Raw genomic sequence first — 15,388 nt, forward strand, 5'->3', positions numbered from 1 at the left:
TTTCATGTACAGATAGGATTTGGAAAAGTCTTACAATTTAATTCTGATAAAAAAGAGATCAGATGTGTAATTTGTCTAACACATTGCTTGTCACATTAAGTGTGCTCAATAAAAATTAGTTTTGTCCCTGCCTGTGATAACTCAAGTAGTGGTGCAGCCAACTCATTACAGTTCATTAAAACCTCAATTTTATACTTGTATAGTGTTTTTTTTTTTTTTTTAATTTAAGCCAAAGACTTTCATCTGATTTATTTGAAATCATTGTTTCTGCTTCTTCATATTTTCTTTCATATCCTTTTTTGGGTATCTTTTTGAATCCTGATTTTATAGCTCTCTTGCATATTCTTGGGTAAATGAAGTACTTCATTTTATTCAGTAGGATCTTGAAGAAACTAGGAAGTCTAGTTGGAATTTTAAAAACATGGTTGAAATAAAAATATCTATTAATAAACTGTCAAGGAGGAAAAAAATCTTTTTTGTCCCTCTACCTTTTTCCAGCTGGGGCCGTGTAAATTAGACTGACAAAAGACAGATTAAAAAGAGAACAACAAAAAAAAGTTTATTAACCTGTTTATCAGGCATATGCTCCATATACTCAATAATGAGTAACTGAAAGGGATGGTTAGAGTTTGACATTATATAGCAGTTTTGAATAACAACAAATTCTTATAGAAGTGACAAGATGAAGGAAAAGGACTTTGAGCTTTTGGGGTAAAGAATTAGGAGAAGGTAAATATATCGGGAAACTAAGGGACGTGAGTCTGAGTGATCTCTGGGAGTTGGTGATGGACAGGGAGGCCTGGCGTGCTGTGATTCATGGGGTCGCAAAGAGTCAGACACGACTGAGCAACTAAACTGAACTGAACTAAAGGGACCATAAAAGCTAATCAGTAAAGCTTGTTATATAGGTTCCTCTGATGTTGACTTCAGGCTGTAGGGGTCTATACTTGTCTCTGATGGTTAACTTCTGTCCATCCTATTACAGAGGGAAGGTGGACACCTTTACAACACAGTTCAGTTCAGTTCAGTCGCTCAGTTGTATCCAACTCTTTGTGACCCCATGGACTGCAGCACACCAGGCCTCCCTGTCCATCACCAACTCCCGGAGTTTACTCAAACTCATGTCCATTGAGTCGGTGATGCCATCCAACCATCTCATCCTCTGTTGTCCCCTTCTCTTCCTGCCTTCAATCTTTCCCAGCATCAGGGTCTTTTCAGATGAGTCAGCTCTTTGCATCAGGTGGTCAAAGTATTGGAGTTTCAGCTTCAAAATCAGTCCTTCCAATGATTGATTATTCAGGACTGATTTCATTTAGGATGGACTGGTTGGATATCCTTGCAGTCCAAGGGACTCTCAAGAGTCTTCCCCAACACCACAGTTCAAAAGCATCAATTCATCAGCACTCAGCTTTCTTTATAGTCCAACTCTCACATCCATACATGACTACTGCAAAAACCATAGCCTTGACTGGTTCTCAAAGAGTCAGACACGACTGAGCAACTGAAGTGAACTGACTAGATGGACCTTTGTTGGCAAAGTAATGTCTCTGCTTCTTAATATGCTGTCTAGGTTGGTCATAACTTTCCTTCCAAGGAGTAATTATCTTTTACAACTACTTTTAGGCAAATAAGATAGGGCAGAGTTTTACCTGTATTTTCCTCTTCTCAATTACCTTCAGATCAAAATTATTTTCATGTCAAAGTACCATATTTGCAGTGGCATATGTTGCTATTCTTTAAACCATTTTCTCTACAGTTCTCCATAAATCGATTCTATTATAGCACTTTGATTTGACCAGTGTAAACAAGAAATAATTATTTTTGTGTCCCTAACAGTAAGAAAATTACCACCAATAATATTTGGAAGGAGGAGAAAGAAAGGGAGAGTCAAGTTTTGGCAACTTTTCAAGAACTCATTGGATCCACAAAGCATGTCTCAGCTTTGATAAAAGATACTTAATTTAATAATAAAGGATATATAGAAATTTTGGATGAATGATGAAAAATTAAGGAAATAAATCTAAACACAATAGGTAGTTTAAGGATTCTATAATATGCGGTACTTAGATTAAGAAGAAACATTGCTGGTTTATCAGACTTTAAGATCATGTTGCTGTTATTGCTTTATATTATAAAACAGATATCATTACTGTAGGCTCATCTCTAAAGGATAAGTCACTGTAGTATGCCTTGGCAAGCATCTGTAGACTTAGATTCAACCCACTTCTAGCATTATTAGCCCCGCTATTGGGGAAAGAATCACAATCTATTTGAATCTTTGTTTCCTGTCCATAAAATAAAAAGAATGGATTCCATGGTTTCTTAATTCTAAAAGTGCATAAGAGTTTGATCAGCCTATGAATAAATTCATCTATTGTTGAGATAGAAAAGGTACTATGTTTTATTTATCTTTGTATTCCCCATAGGACCTAGTATGGTATCTAATAATATAATTCTTTTTGTTCAATAAACATATATTGATTATCTTCTAGGTTCCAAGGACAGTACTAAATTCTAGATATTCAGAGATGACTTAGACCTGGTCTCCACTCTTTTTAGACTTTACAGTCCAGAAGAAGAAAACAGTGTACAGGTAATTTAAACATCAAGAATTATGACAAGGGTAGGCAAAGAGCAGTATTTGCATATAATGGACATACCTTACAAGGGTCAGAGAAGGGCTTCCTGGAGGAAATTGCACGTCTTCTGAATCTTGAAGGATAGCTAACCAAATTGATGGAGAGGCAGAGAAAATAGCAAGAGGAGAAACAAAAAAATGTAAAAAGAATATGAATAAATATGGCATACATTCATCACAGTTTTCTTCTGAACTATTAAAAAATAAAATAGCGCCTAGGTTGAATAAGGGGCTTCCCTTGTGGCTCAGCTCGTAAAGAATCTACCTGCAATGGGGTTCGATCCCTGAGTTGGGAAGATCCCCTGGAGAAGGGAAAGGGTACCCACTCCAGTATTCTGGCCTGGAGAACTCCATGCACTGTATAGTCCATGGAGTCGCAAAGAGTCATACATGACTGAGTGACTTTCACTTTCAGTTATATAAAACCAACATGAAACCACCCTTATCATAAGGATAACTAATGCTACTGTATTTTCCATATTTTCTTTAGATTCTCAGAAATAGCTCCATTTTTATTTTACCTGAGCAAGTATATATGATATTCCTTCTAAAACGCATATCAGAAAACCTAGGCTTTATATCTCATGAAAAACTACCACAGATTTTGAAAGGGGAGAAAAAGGATTATTGGGTATTTTATGGAAGGCTTGGCATTGTTTAGCACATCCTTCCTGGTTATCTGACTCTATAGTGTTCTGAGCCTTAACTGGATTAAAAAGAATTCTGGAAATTTTGCCTCAGTCCACTGTTCTGGTTTGTAACTTATCTAAGTGATGTTAGCTCATAAATCTACTCTTTGAAGTAGCAATCATGTAAAGTACCTGGTATGGTCCTTTTCCATGAGGCTCTGAGATTATTCTTTGTTGATGATACAAACTCTAGCCTATAGTAGAACCTTCAGGTAAGCTTTAGAATACAACAAGATCATTAAGAGATTTAATGGCTGTGGTTAATTGATTGCTATTGTCCGTTCTACCATAATAGAGGTCCACCTAGTAAAAGCTATGGTTTTTCCAGTAGTCATGTATGGATGTGAGAGTTGGATTATAAAGAAAGCTGAGTGCTGAAGAACTGATGCTTTTGAACTGTGGTGTTGCAGAAGACTTTTGAGTGACCCTTGGACAGCAAGGAGATCAAACCAGTCAATCTTAAAGGAAATCAGCCCTGAATATTCATTGGAAGGACTGAAGCTGAAACTCCTATACTTTGGCCACCTGATGCGAAGAACTGACTCATTTGAAAAGACCCTGATGCTGGGAAAGATTGAAGGCAGAGGAGAAGGGGACGACAGAGTATGAGATGGTTGGGTGGCATCACCAACTCAATGGACATGAGTTTGAGTAAACTCCTGGAGTTGATGAATGACAGGGAGGCCTGGCGTGCTGCAGTCCATGGGGTTACAAAGAGTCAGACATGACTGAGCGACTGAACTGAACTGACTGAAAATTCTGCATATAACCACTTCATAGTATATAACTACTTCATAGGAATTTTGATGAGGGTTATTTCTGAAAGTAAAACAGTATTTTGGAGGGCACATTCATCACAGAGGGCACTGACAAATTGCCAGGGACTTCCCATAGAGCATGCAATTTCTGAAATGTTTATACCAATATTCTACCAAAACAAACTTAGTAAACGCTAAATGTCCTTCTGATCTAACAACTTTTCCCATGCACCTTTACTACAGTAACATATTAAACAAACCTAATTATTTCTAGTATTGTTATCTAGTCTAAGCTCACTCTGCTCACCACGATAGGCCAACAAGTCTGAGAGACGAGGTGTTGAGGCAAGACGTGCTAAGTCACTTCAGTTGTGTCTTTGTGACCCTATGGACTGTAGCCCACCTCTGCCAATCAGATTTCCCAGGCAAGAATACTGGCATGGGTTGCCATTTCCTCCTTCAGTGAATCTTCCTGACCCAAGGATCGAACCCGTGTCTCTTAGGTCTCCTGCATTGACAAGTGGGTTCTTTACAACTAGTGTCACCCAGGGAATATAACTTTAAGCAGAGAGCCGACTGGCCTAGAAGGTGGCAGACTAATGTCTGTAAATAACTATCTTGTTGGGGCTTGGATGCCAGGTTCTTTATGGATCAGAGATGGGGGGAGGTTAGCAAACAAAGTAAAATGACCATTTAATTCTTACAAATATCTTCCAAAATGTCAGTTTCACTTACTTACAGTCATTTCACAGGTGTATGAAATGGAATATCTCCTGTCATGACAATAAACAAAGATGCCACAACTATCTGTGATTCTGTCCTCAAAAATGTGATTTTCTGAGCCATGCCAGTAAGCAGCAGATGAGAGGCACCATTTTCCATACAAAGAATTTAAGAATGTCACAATCCTTCAGAGGTAGGCAGGGTCAAGCTATCTCCCTACGAGCCAAACAAAGGCACCCTAGCCCAAGGGTCAGGAAGACAGAGGAGCAAGCAGGGCTCTCTGAGGCAGGCCATTATGTACAGTTATAATAATAAATAAGGGTTTCCCTTGTGGCTTAGCTGGTAAGGAATCCGCCTGCAATGTGGGAGGCCTGGATTCAATGCCTAGGTGGGGAAGATCCCCTGGAGAAGGAAAAGGCTACTGAGTCCAGTATTCTGGCCTAGAGAATTCCATGGACTGTATTCAGTTCAGTTCAGCACAGTCACTCAGTTGTGTCCGACTCTTTGCAACCCCATGAATCGCAGCACGCCAGACCTCCCTGTCCATCACCAAATCCCGGAGTTCACCCAAACTCATGTCCATCGAGTCAGTGATGCCATCCAGCCATCTCATTCTCTGTCGTCCCCTTCTCCTCCTGCCTCCAATCCCTCAGAGCATCAGAGTCTTTTCCAATGAGTCAACTCTTTGCATGAGGTGGCAAAAGTACTGGAGTTTCAGCTTTAGCATCATTCCTTCCAAAGAACACCCAGGACTGATCTCCTTTAGAGTGGACTGGTTGGATCTCCTTGCAGTCCAAGGGACTCTTAAGAGTCTTCTCCAACACCACAGTTCAAAAGCATCAATTCTTTGGTGCTTAGCTTTCTTCACAGTCCAACTTTCACATCCACACATGACCACTGGAAAAACCATAGCCTGGACTAGACAGAGCTTAGCTGGCAAAGTTATGTCTCTGCTTTTGAATATGCTCTCTAGGTTGGTCCAGAGAAGGCAATGGCATCCCACTCTAGTACTCTTGCCTAGAAAACCCCATTGATGGAGGAGCCTGGTGGGCTACAGTCCATGGGGTTGCTAAGAGTTGGACACGACTGAGCGACTTCACTTTCACTTTTCACTTTCATGCATTGGAGAAGGAAATGGCAACCCACTCCAGTGTTCTTGCCTGGAGAATCCCAGGGACGGGGAAGCCTGGTGGGCTGATATCTATGGGGTCGCACAGAGTCGGACACAACTGAAGCAACTTAGCAGCAGCAGCAGCAGCAGGTTGGTCAGAACTTTCCTTCCAAGGAGCAAGCGTCTTTTAATTTCATGGCTGCAATCACCATCTGCAGTTATTGTGGAGCCCCAAAAATAAAGTCTGACACTATTTCCACTATTTCCCCATCTAATTCCCATGAAGTGATGGGAACAGATGCCATGACCTTCGTTTTCTGAATGTTGAGCTTTAAGCCAACTTTTTCACTCTCCTCTTTCACTTTCATCAAGAGGCTTTTTAGTTCCTCTTCACTTTCTGCCATAAGGGTGGTGTCATCTGCACATCTGAGGTTATTGATATTTCTCCTGGCAATCTTGATTCCAGCTTGTGCTTCATCCAGCCCAGCATTTCTCATGATGTACTCTGCATATAAGTTAAATAATAAGGGTGACAATATACAGCTTGACATACTCCTTTTCCTATTTGGAACCAGTCTATTGTTCCATGTCCAGTTCTAACTGCTGCTTCCTGACCTACATACAGGTTTCTCAGGAGGAGGTCAGGTGGTCTGGTATTCCCATCTCTTTCAGAATTTTCCACAGTTTATTGTGATCCACACAGTCAAAGGCTTTGTCATAGTCAATAAAGCAGAAATAGATGTTTTTCTGGAGCTCTCTTGCTTTTTCCATGATCCAGCAGATGTTGGCAATTTGATCTATGGTTCCTCTGCCTTTTCTAAAACCAGCTTGAACATCAGGAAGTTCACGGTTCATGTATTGCTGAAGCCTGGCTTGGAGAATTTTGAGCATTACTTTACTAGCCTGTGAGTTGAGTGCAATTGTGTGGTAGTTTGAGCATTCTTTGGCATTGCCTTTCTTTGGGATTCGAATGAAAACTGACCTTTTCCAGTCCTGTGGCCACTGCTGAGTTTTCCAAATTTGCTGGCATAGTGAGTGCAGCACTTTCACAGCGTCATCTTTCAGGACTTTAAATAGCTCAACTGGAATTCCATCACCTCCACTAGCTTTGTTTGTAGTGATGCTTTCTAAGGCTCACTTGACTTCACATTCCAGGATGTCTGGCTCTAGGTGAGTGATCACACCATCGTGGTTATCTTGGTCATGAAGATCTTTTTTGTATAGTTCTTCTGTGTATTCTTGCCACCTCTTAATATCTTCTGCTTCTGTTAGGTCCATACTATTTCTGTCCTTTATTGAGCCTATCTTTGCAGGAAATGTTCCCTTGGTATCTCTAAGTTTCTTGAAGAGATCTCTAGTCTTTCCCATTCTGTTGTTTTCCTCTCTTTCTTTGCATTGATTGCTGAGGAAGGCTTTCTTATCTCTTTTTGCTCTTCTTTGGAACTCTGCATTCTGATGCTTATCTATTTCCTTGTCTCCTTTGCTTTTTGCTTCTCTTCTTTTCACACCTATTTGTAAGGCCTCCTCAGACAGCCATTTTGCTTTTTTGCATTTCTTTTCCATGGGGATGGTCTTGATCCCTGTCTCCTGTACAATGTCATGAACCTCCATCCATAGTTCATCAGGCACTCTGTCTATCAGATCTAGTCCCTTAAATCTATTTCTCACTTCCACTGTATTATCATAAGGGATTTGATTTAGGTCATACCTGAATGGTCTAGTGGTTTTCCCTACTTTCTTCAATTTAAGTCTGAATTTGGCAATAAGAGTTCATGATCTGAGCCACAGTCAGCTCCCAGTCTTGTTTTTGCTAACTATATAGAGATTCTCCATCTTTGGCTAAAGAATATAATCAATCTGATTTCGGTGTTGACCATCTGGTGATGTCCATGTGTAGAGTCTTCTCTTGTGTTGTTGGAAGAGGGTGTTTGCTATGACCAGTGCATTCTCTTGGCAAAACTCTATTAGCATTTGCCCTGCTTCATTCCGTATTCCAAGGTCAAATTTTCTTGTTACCCCAGGTGTTTCTTGACTTCCTACTTTTGCATTCCAGTCCCCTGAAATGAAAATGACATCTTTTTTGGGTGTTCTAAAAGGTCTCGTAGGTCTTCATAGAACCGTTCAACTTCAGCTTCTTCAGCATTACTGGTCAGGGCATAGACTTATATTACTGTGATATTGAATGGTTTGCCTTGGAAACGAACAGAGATCATTTTGTCGTTTTTGAGATTGCATCCAAGTACTGCATTTCAGACTGTTTTGTTGACCATGATGGCTACTCTATTTCTTCTAAAGGATTCTTGCCCACAGTAGTAGATATAATGGTCATCTGAGTTAAATCCACCCATTCCAGTCCATTTTAGTTCGCTGATTCCTAGAATGTTGACGTTCACTCTTGCCATCTCCTGTTTGAAAACTTCCAATTTGCCTTGATTCATGGAACTAACATTCCAGGTTCCTATGCAATATTGTTCTTTACAGCATTGGACCTTGCTTCTATCACCAGTTGCATCCACAACTGGGTATTGTATTGTCCACTGATCTCCAGTAGCATATTGGGAACCTACTGACCTGGGGAGTACCTCTTTAAGTAGTCTATCATTTTGCCTTTTCATACTGTTCATGGGGTTCTCATCGCAAGAATACTGAAGTGGTTTGCCATTCCCTTCTCCAGTGGACCACATTCTGTCAGACCTCTCCACCATGACCTACCCATCTTGGGTGGCCCCACACAGCATGGCTTAGTTTCATTGAGTTAGACAAGGCTGTGGTCCACATGATTAGATTGACTAATTTTCTGTGATTATGGTTCATGTGTCTGCCCTCTGATGCCTCTCACAACACCTACCATCTTACTTGGGTTTCTCTTACCCTGGACATGGGGTATCTCTTCACAGCTGCTCCAGCAAAGCACAGCCGCTGCTTCTTACTTTGGACAAGGGGTATCTCCTCACAGCCACCCCTCCTGACCTTGAATGTGGAGTAGCTCCTCTCGGCCATCCTGCTGAGTAATATGTCCTGAAATTTTTATTTGTCCTAAATGTGGGAATTGATTTTGAGAAGACAAAATTAAGGGTTGACAGAGAAGATTTGTGCACTTGATTAGACAGGATTATAAGTGATTGAGAAACAACTGTTTCTCACCTATTTAATCAAAATATTGATACAAATAATGCATTTAAAAACTCAGTGTAACACTAGTAGAGCATTCTTTATCATTGCCTTTCTTTGGGAATGGAATGAAAACTGACTTTTTCCAATTCTGTGGCCACTGCTGAGTTTTCCAAATTTGCTGGCATATTGAGTGCAGCACTTTCACAGCATCATCTTTTAGGTTTTGAAATAGCTAAACTGGAATTCCGTTACCTCCACTAGCTTTGTGCACAGTGTTGTTTTCTAAGGCCCACTTAGAACTCTGCAATCAAATGGGTATATCTTTCCTTTTCTCCTTTGCCTTTCGCTTCTCTTCTATTCACAGCTATTTGTAGGGCCTCCTCAGACAGCCATTTTGCCTTTTTGCATTTCTTTCCTTGGGGATGGTCTTGATCCCTCCCTCCTGTACAATGTCACGAACCGCTCTGTACATAGTTCATCAGGCACTCTATCAGATCTAGTCCCTTAAATCTATTTCTTACTTCCATTGTGTAATCATAAGACATTTGACTTAGGTCATACCTGAATGGTCTAGTGGTTTTCCCTACTTTCTTCAATTTAAGTCTGAATTTGGCTGTAAGGAGTTAATGATCTGAGCCACAGTCAGCTCCCGGTTTTGTTTTTGCTGACTGTATAGTTTCTCCATCTTCGGCTGCAAAGGATATAATCAATCTGACTTTGCTGTTGACAATCTGGTGATGTCCACGTGTAGAGTCTTCTCTTGTGTTGTTGGAAGAGGGTGTTTGCTATGATCAGTGCATTCTCTTAGAAAACCCTGTTAGCCTTTGCCCTGCTTCATTCTGTACTCCAAGGCCAAATTTGCCTGTTACTCCAGGTGTTTCTTGATTTGCTACTTTTGCACTCCAGTCCCCTATATAGAAAAGGGCATCTTTTTGGGGTATTAGTTCTAGAAGGTCTTGTACATCTTCATGGAACCATTCAACTTCAACTTCTTCAGCATTATTGGTCGGGGCACAGACTTGGATTACTGTGATATTGAGTGGTTTTCCTTGGAAACGAACAGAGATCATTCTGTCATTTTTGAGATTGCATCCAAGTACTGCATTTCAGACTCTTTTGTTGACCTATGATGGCTACTCCATTTCTTCTAAGGGATTCTTGCCCCAGATATAATGGTCATCTGAGTGTCATCTGAGGAAAATTCTTAAAGAGATGGGAATACCTGACCACTTGACCTGCCTCTTGAGAAATCCGTATGCAGGTCAGATATCAATAGTTAGCCCTGGACATGGAACAACAGGTTCCAAATAGGGAAAGGAGTACTTCAAGGCTGTATATTGTCACCCTGCTTATTTAACTTACATGCAGAGTACATCATCAGAAACCCTGGGCTGGAGGAAGCACAAGCTGGAATCAAGATTGCTGGGAGAAATATCAATAACCTCAGACATGCAGATGATACAACCCTTATGGGAGAAGGCAAAGAAGAACTAAAAATCCTCTTGATGAAACTGAAAGAGGAGACTAAAAAGTTGGCTTAAAACTCAACATTCAGAAAACTAAGATCATGGCATCTGGTCCCATCACTTCATGGCAAATAGATGGGGAAACAGTGGAAACAGTGACAGACTTTATTTTTTGGGGCTCCAAAATCACTGCAGATGGTGAGTGCAGCCATGAAATTAAAAGACGCTTGCTCCTTGGAAGAAAAGTTATGACCAACCTAGACAGCATATTAAAAACCAGAGACATTACTTTGCCAACAAAGATCCAAATAGTCAAAGCTATGGTTTTTGCAGTAGTCACGTATGGATATGTGAGTTGGACTATAAAAAAAGCTGAGTGCTGAAGAATTGAGGCTTTTGAAGTGTGGTGTTGGAGAAGACGCTTGAGAGTCCCTTGGACTGCAAGGAGATCCAACCAGTCCATCCTAAAGGAAATCAGTCCTGAACATTCATTGGAAGGAGTGATGCTGAAGCTGAAACTCCAATACTTTGGCCACCTGATGCGAAGAACTGATTCCTTTGAAAAGACCCTGATGCTGGGAAAGACTGAAAGCAGGAAGAGAAGGGGCAACAGAGTATCAGATGGCTGGATGGCATCAGCGACTCAATGGACATAAGTTTGAGTAAACTCTGGGATTTGGTGATTTGGTGAACAGGGAGGCCTGGAGTGCTGCAGTCCATGGGGTCGCAAAGATTTGGACACAAATGAGAGACTAAACTGAACTGAACGCTATTAGAAGTGGAGAGTTATGTTCTGTAGTTATTTCCCCCTTAAATAATCAAGGGGCCTTCCCTGGTGGTCAGACGGTAAAGCATCTGTCTGCAATGCAGGAGACCCGGGTTCAATCCCTGGGTTAGGAAGGTCCACGAGAGAAGGAAATGGCAGCCCACTCCATTATTCTTGCCTGGAAAATCCCATGGACGGCGGAGCCTGGTAGGCTACCGTCCGTGGGGTCACAGAGTCGGACACGACTGAGCGACTTCACTTTCTTTCACTTAAATAATCAAGGATTCAAGAAAGGCAACTTAAGTGAAAGAAAATTATTCTTGTAAAACAGAATTTCTGCTATTTAGGCAGATTGTTGTTGTTGTTTATTGGCGAAGTCATGTCCAGCTTTTTGCCACCCCGTGGACTGCAGCACACAGGGCTTCCCTGTCCTTCACTATGTCCAGGAGTTTGCTCAAACTCATGTCCATTGAGTCGGTGATGCCATCCAACCATCTCATCCTCTGTCGTCCCCTTCTCCTCTGCCCTCAATCTTTCCCAGCATCAGCGTCTTTTTCAATGGGTCAGTTCTTAAAAATCACATCAGGTGGCCAAAGTATTGAAGCTGAAGACTTCGGCTCCAGCATCAGTCCTTCTAATGAATATTCAGGACCGATTTCCTTTACGAATCACCAGTTTGATTTCCTTGCAGTCCAAAGGACTCTCAAGAGTCTTCTCCAGCACCATGATTTAAAAGCCTCAATTCTTCAGCACTCAGCTTTCTTTATGGTCCAACTCTCACATCCGTACATGACCACTGAAAAAACCATAGCTTTAACTAAAGGAACGTTTGTTGGCAAAGTAATGTCTCTTCTTTTTAATACACTGCCTAGGTTTCTCATAGGTTTTCTTCCAAGGAGCAATCATCTTTTAATTTCATGGCTGCAGTCACTGTCCGCAGTGATTTTGGAGCCCAAGAAAATATCTGCCACTGTTTCCATTTTTTCCCTGTTTTCCATGAAGTGATTGGACTGGCAAGGTAAAGAACAATCATTCCTATGGTAGGTGGAAGCATTATTTACTAAATAAAGGAAGCAACACCATCGAAACTAATGCAGTACTCTAAACATTTTAACATTTTGTAGATTCTTTTCAGATTCAGGTATTATAAACAAACCTAAATAAAATTCATTTTCTAAGTTCTGTCTTTTTTACATCTCATATTCCTTTACAGGATCTGTGAGGTCAAAACAATTTTCATAATAATATTAAGATGTGTGTTTTTTTTTGACTCTCATCCTCTCAAAGTGGTGAAATTTGGTATCAAGAAAGGGGTAGCAGCATACCAGTCCTTTCATGAATATATAGTGGAGTTTTACAGAGGCTGTGTGATGTGTGATAATGCAATGGATTAAATGTCAAAGCAGATACAAGGACCCAGATTCCTTTCTTTTGTAAGCCCAGATAGTAAACAGATTTGCAAAAATGCGAAACATGCTCTTCTCATTAAAATGTTTGTTTTGAAAAATAGTTATTGTTCATAAAAATAGGTCATTTATGTCAACATCCAAGATGCTCATCATTGCTACTTTTCAATGAGTCAATAAAAATTTTAAAATGTTCTCATTTTTTAGTCTCTAATATGGTAAATATCAATAGTTATAACTAACATTATAATCTACATAAATCCAAGCTCTTTGAGGTTCTCAATAATTTTTAAGCATATAAAGAATTATGGAAATAAAAAATTTGCTTTAGGGAAAAAAAAACTATTCTTTTTCCTTGAAAAACAAAAGCACAGATACTGTCATAATTCTCTGCACTGCTACTCCTTGAAAAGCCTTAACCACCCATATTAACTATAATTTTTAACTAAATTGACTAATTTCTAATTTAAAGATAAAAGTGCAGGGTGGATATAATCGAAAACTGTCTGACATATAAGCATGCTAATAGGCTAGCAGAATTTAAGAATACACATGACAACATCTTCTACAAGCCACACAAATCCTATTGCTGCTGCTGCTGCTGCTAAGTCGCTTTAGTTGTGTCCAACTCGGTGCGACCCCATAGATGGCAGCCCACCAGGCTCCCCCGTCCCTGGGATTCTCCAGGCAAGAACACTGGAGTGGGTTGCCATTTCCTTCTCCAATGCATGAAAGTGAAAAGTGAAAGGGAAGTCGCTCAGTCGTGTCCGACTCTTAGCGACCCCATGGACTGCAGACTACCAGGCTCCTCCGTCCATGGGATTTTCCAAGCAAGAGTACTGGAGTGGGGTGGCAAAAAATAACAAATTCATTACACAACTCCAAGACATAGCTTCTCTATAGCATTTCAAATAAGAAGCAAAAATATATAAAGTTAGAATTATGTTTAGTTTAAACCAGTATTTCAGTATTCTATTTAACTTAAAAAAGTATCTAGTTGTGCCACAATCATCCACTAATTATTAACTCAATTTAATGTCAGTACACAATTTTTTAAAAAGTGCTTAAAGATCTTGGAAATTGTCTTCAAACTGGCATACCAGGAGGTGCAGTTACTATTGAAATAAAGTTTGCCAGAATATTAACTTAATGCAGTTGAAAAGAAATTTACATTATTCATAATCATAAATCTTTTAGAAGTCATATTAATTTATTAATTTTAGAAGTAATATTAATTTTAGAAGTAATATTAATTTTAGAAGTAATATTAATTTATTTGATCAGTAAGCCAGCATAAAAAAAACACACCCAAGCAAATAAAATGCATAGTTAACACTTACAAGACAGCGAAAAGACATAATTGCCAAAATTTTACATTCATTATGTAATCTTGGGTTCTTAAAACGTTTCTGGATCAATTTCTGTAAGAAGATTTTTAATTAAAGTCTAGCCCATTTAAAGTATTAATGTAACCAAGCAAAGGCTCATATACTTGTGCCACAGTAAGCCAAATTCTTGACAGCAGGAGTTTTCAGCAATGAAAGGATTTATTTGCAGGGCATTCAGGAGGGTGGGGCTTCCCTGGGGGTTCAAGCAGTAAAGAATCTGCCTGCAATTCGGGAGACCTGGGTTTGATCCCTGGGTAGGGGAGATCCCCCAGAGGAGGACATGGCAACCCATTCCAGTGTTCTTGCCTGGAGAATCCCCATGGGCAGAGGAGCCTGGCCTGCCACAATCCATAGGGTCGCAAATAGTCAGACTCGACTGAGCCACTAAGTACTGCACAGTAAGGAAGTGGGATACAAATCTCAGGTCCACTCCTTCTTGGTCTTTGAGTTTTGGGGATGTTTTAAAGGGGAAGAACAAAGTTGCTACTGCTGCTGCTGCTAAGTCGCGTCAGTCATGTCCGACTCTGTGCGACCGCATAGATGGCAGCCCAGCAGGCTTCCCCGTCCCTGGGATTCTCCAGGCAAGAACACTGGAGTGGATTGCCATTTCCTTCTCCAATGCATGAAAGTCAAAAGTGAAAGGGAAGTCGCTCAGTCGTGTCCGACTCTAGCGACCCCATGGACTACAGCCTACCAGGCTCCTCTGTCCATGGGATTTTCCAGGCAAAAGTACTGGAGTGGGGTGCCATTGCCTTCTCCGAAGAACAAAGTTACATTTCTGATATTTCTTAATCATGATTTCAGGAGTCAAAATGTCTCTGGTTTAGAACTCTCTGGACCGTTGCTCTGGGGTCTGTGAGCTCATTTTGCCCTGGAGAAATAACCTGAGATTTTTACCAGAATGATAATATCTGCAACAACAGCAATTTTAGTGGACTGACTCTGGTTGATTAGTGCTCAGTTAGCACAGGATTGAGGTCAGAGGGGACAAGAAAGGGATTGGGACCAGAAGAGACAGCAAGGGGAAAAAGTTTCAGATAAATTAGTCATTAACTCAGTATGGAAGCTCAGTTTTGGCTAGGCTCTGTTTCATTAGATATTCGATTTTCTTATTTTCTAGAAATTTAAGAATATTCAACTTCTACATGTGCTTATTTCTCTCCATGAGCTCATCAGAACAGTGCCCCTTTAATTTATATCTTCCAGATATAGGAAAAATATCACAGGCACAAGGCGAGATCTTTCTGAATTACAGAATATTTTGGAATATTTTGTCTTTATATTCCAATAAATATTCATACTTTATTCCTTTATTGGGCAGAAAATATG

At 40.3% G+C, this 15,388-nt stretch overlaps 1 protein-coding gene across 5 annotated transcripts in view; it reads right to left on the reverse strand.

Annotated features, from left to right (window-relative positions):
• DCX (doublecortin) overlaps nucleotides 1-15,388 on the reverse strand; it is a 407,667-nt gene that overhangs the window by 390,782 nt on the left and 1,497 nt on the right. For all 5 annotated transcript variants that reach the window (XR_009493457.1, XM_024988355.2, XM_024988353.2 and 2 more), the window contains exon 2: nucleotides 2,661-2,724. The gene's annotated coding sequence lies outside the window, so the exon portion shown is untranslated. The remainder of the gene's footprint in view (nucleotides 1-2,660; nucleotides 2,725-15,388) is intronic.

The sequence above is a fragment of the Bos taurus genome, chromosome X (assembly GCF_002263795.3).
Source record: "Bos taurus isolate L1 Dominette 01449 registration number 42190680 breed Hereford chromosome X, ARS-UCD2.0, whole genome shotgun sequence".
Taxonomy (NCBI): Eukaryota; Metazoa; Chordata; class Mammalia; order Artiodactyla; family Bovidae; genus Bos; species Bos taurus.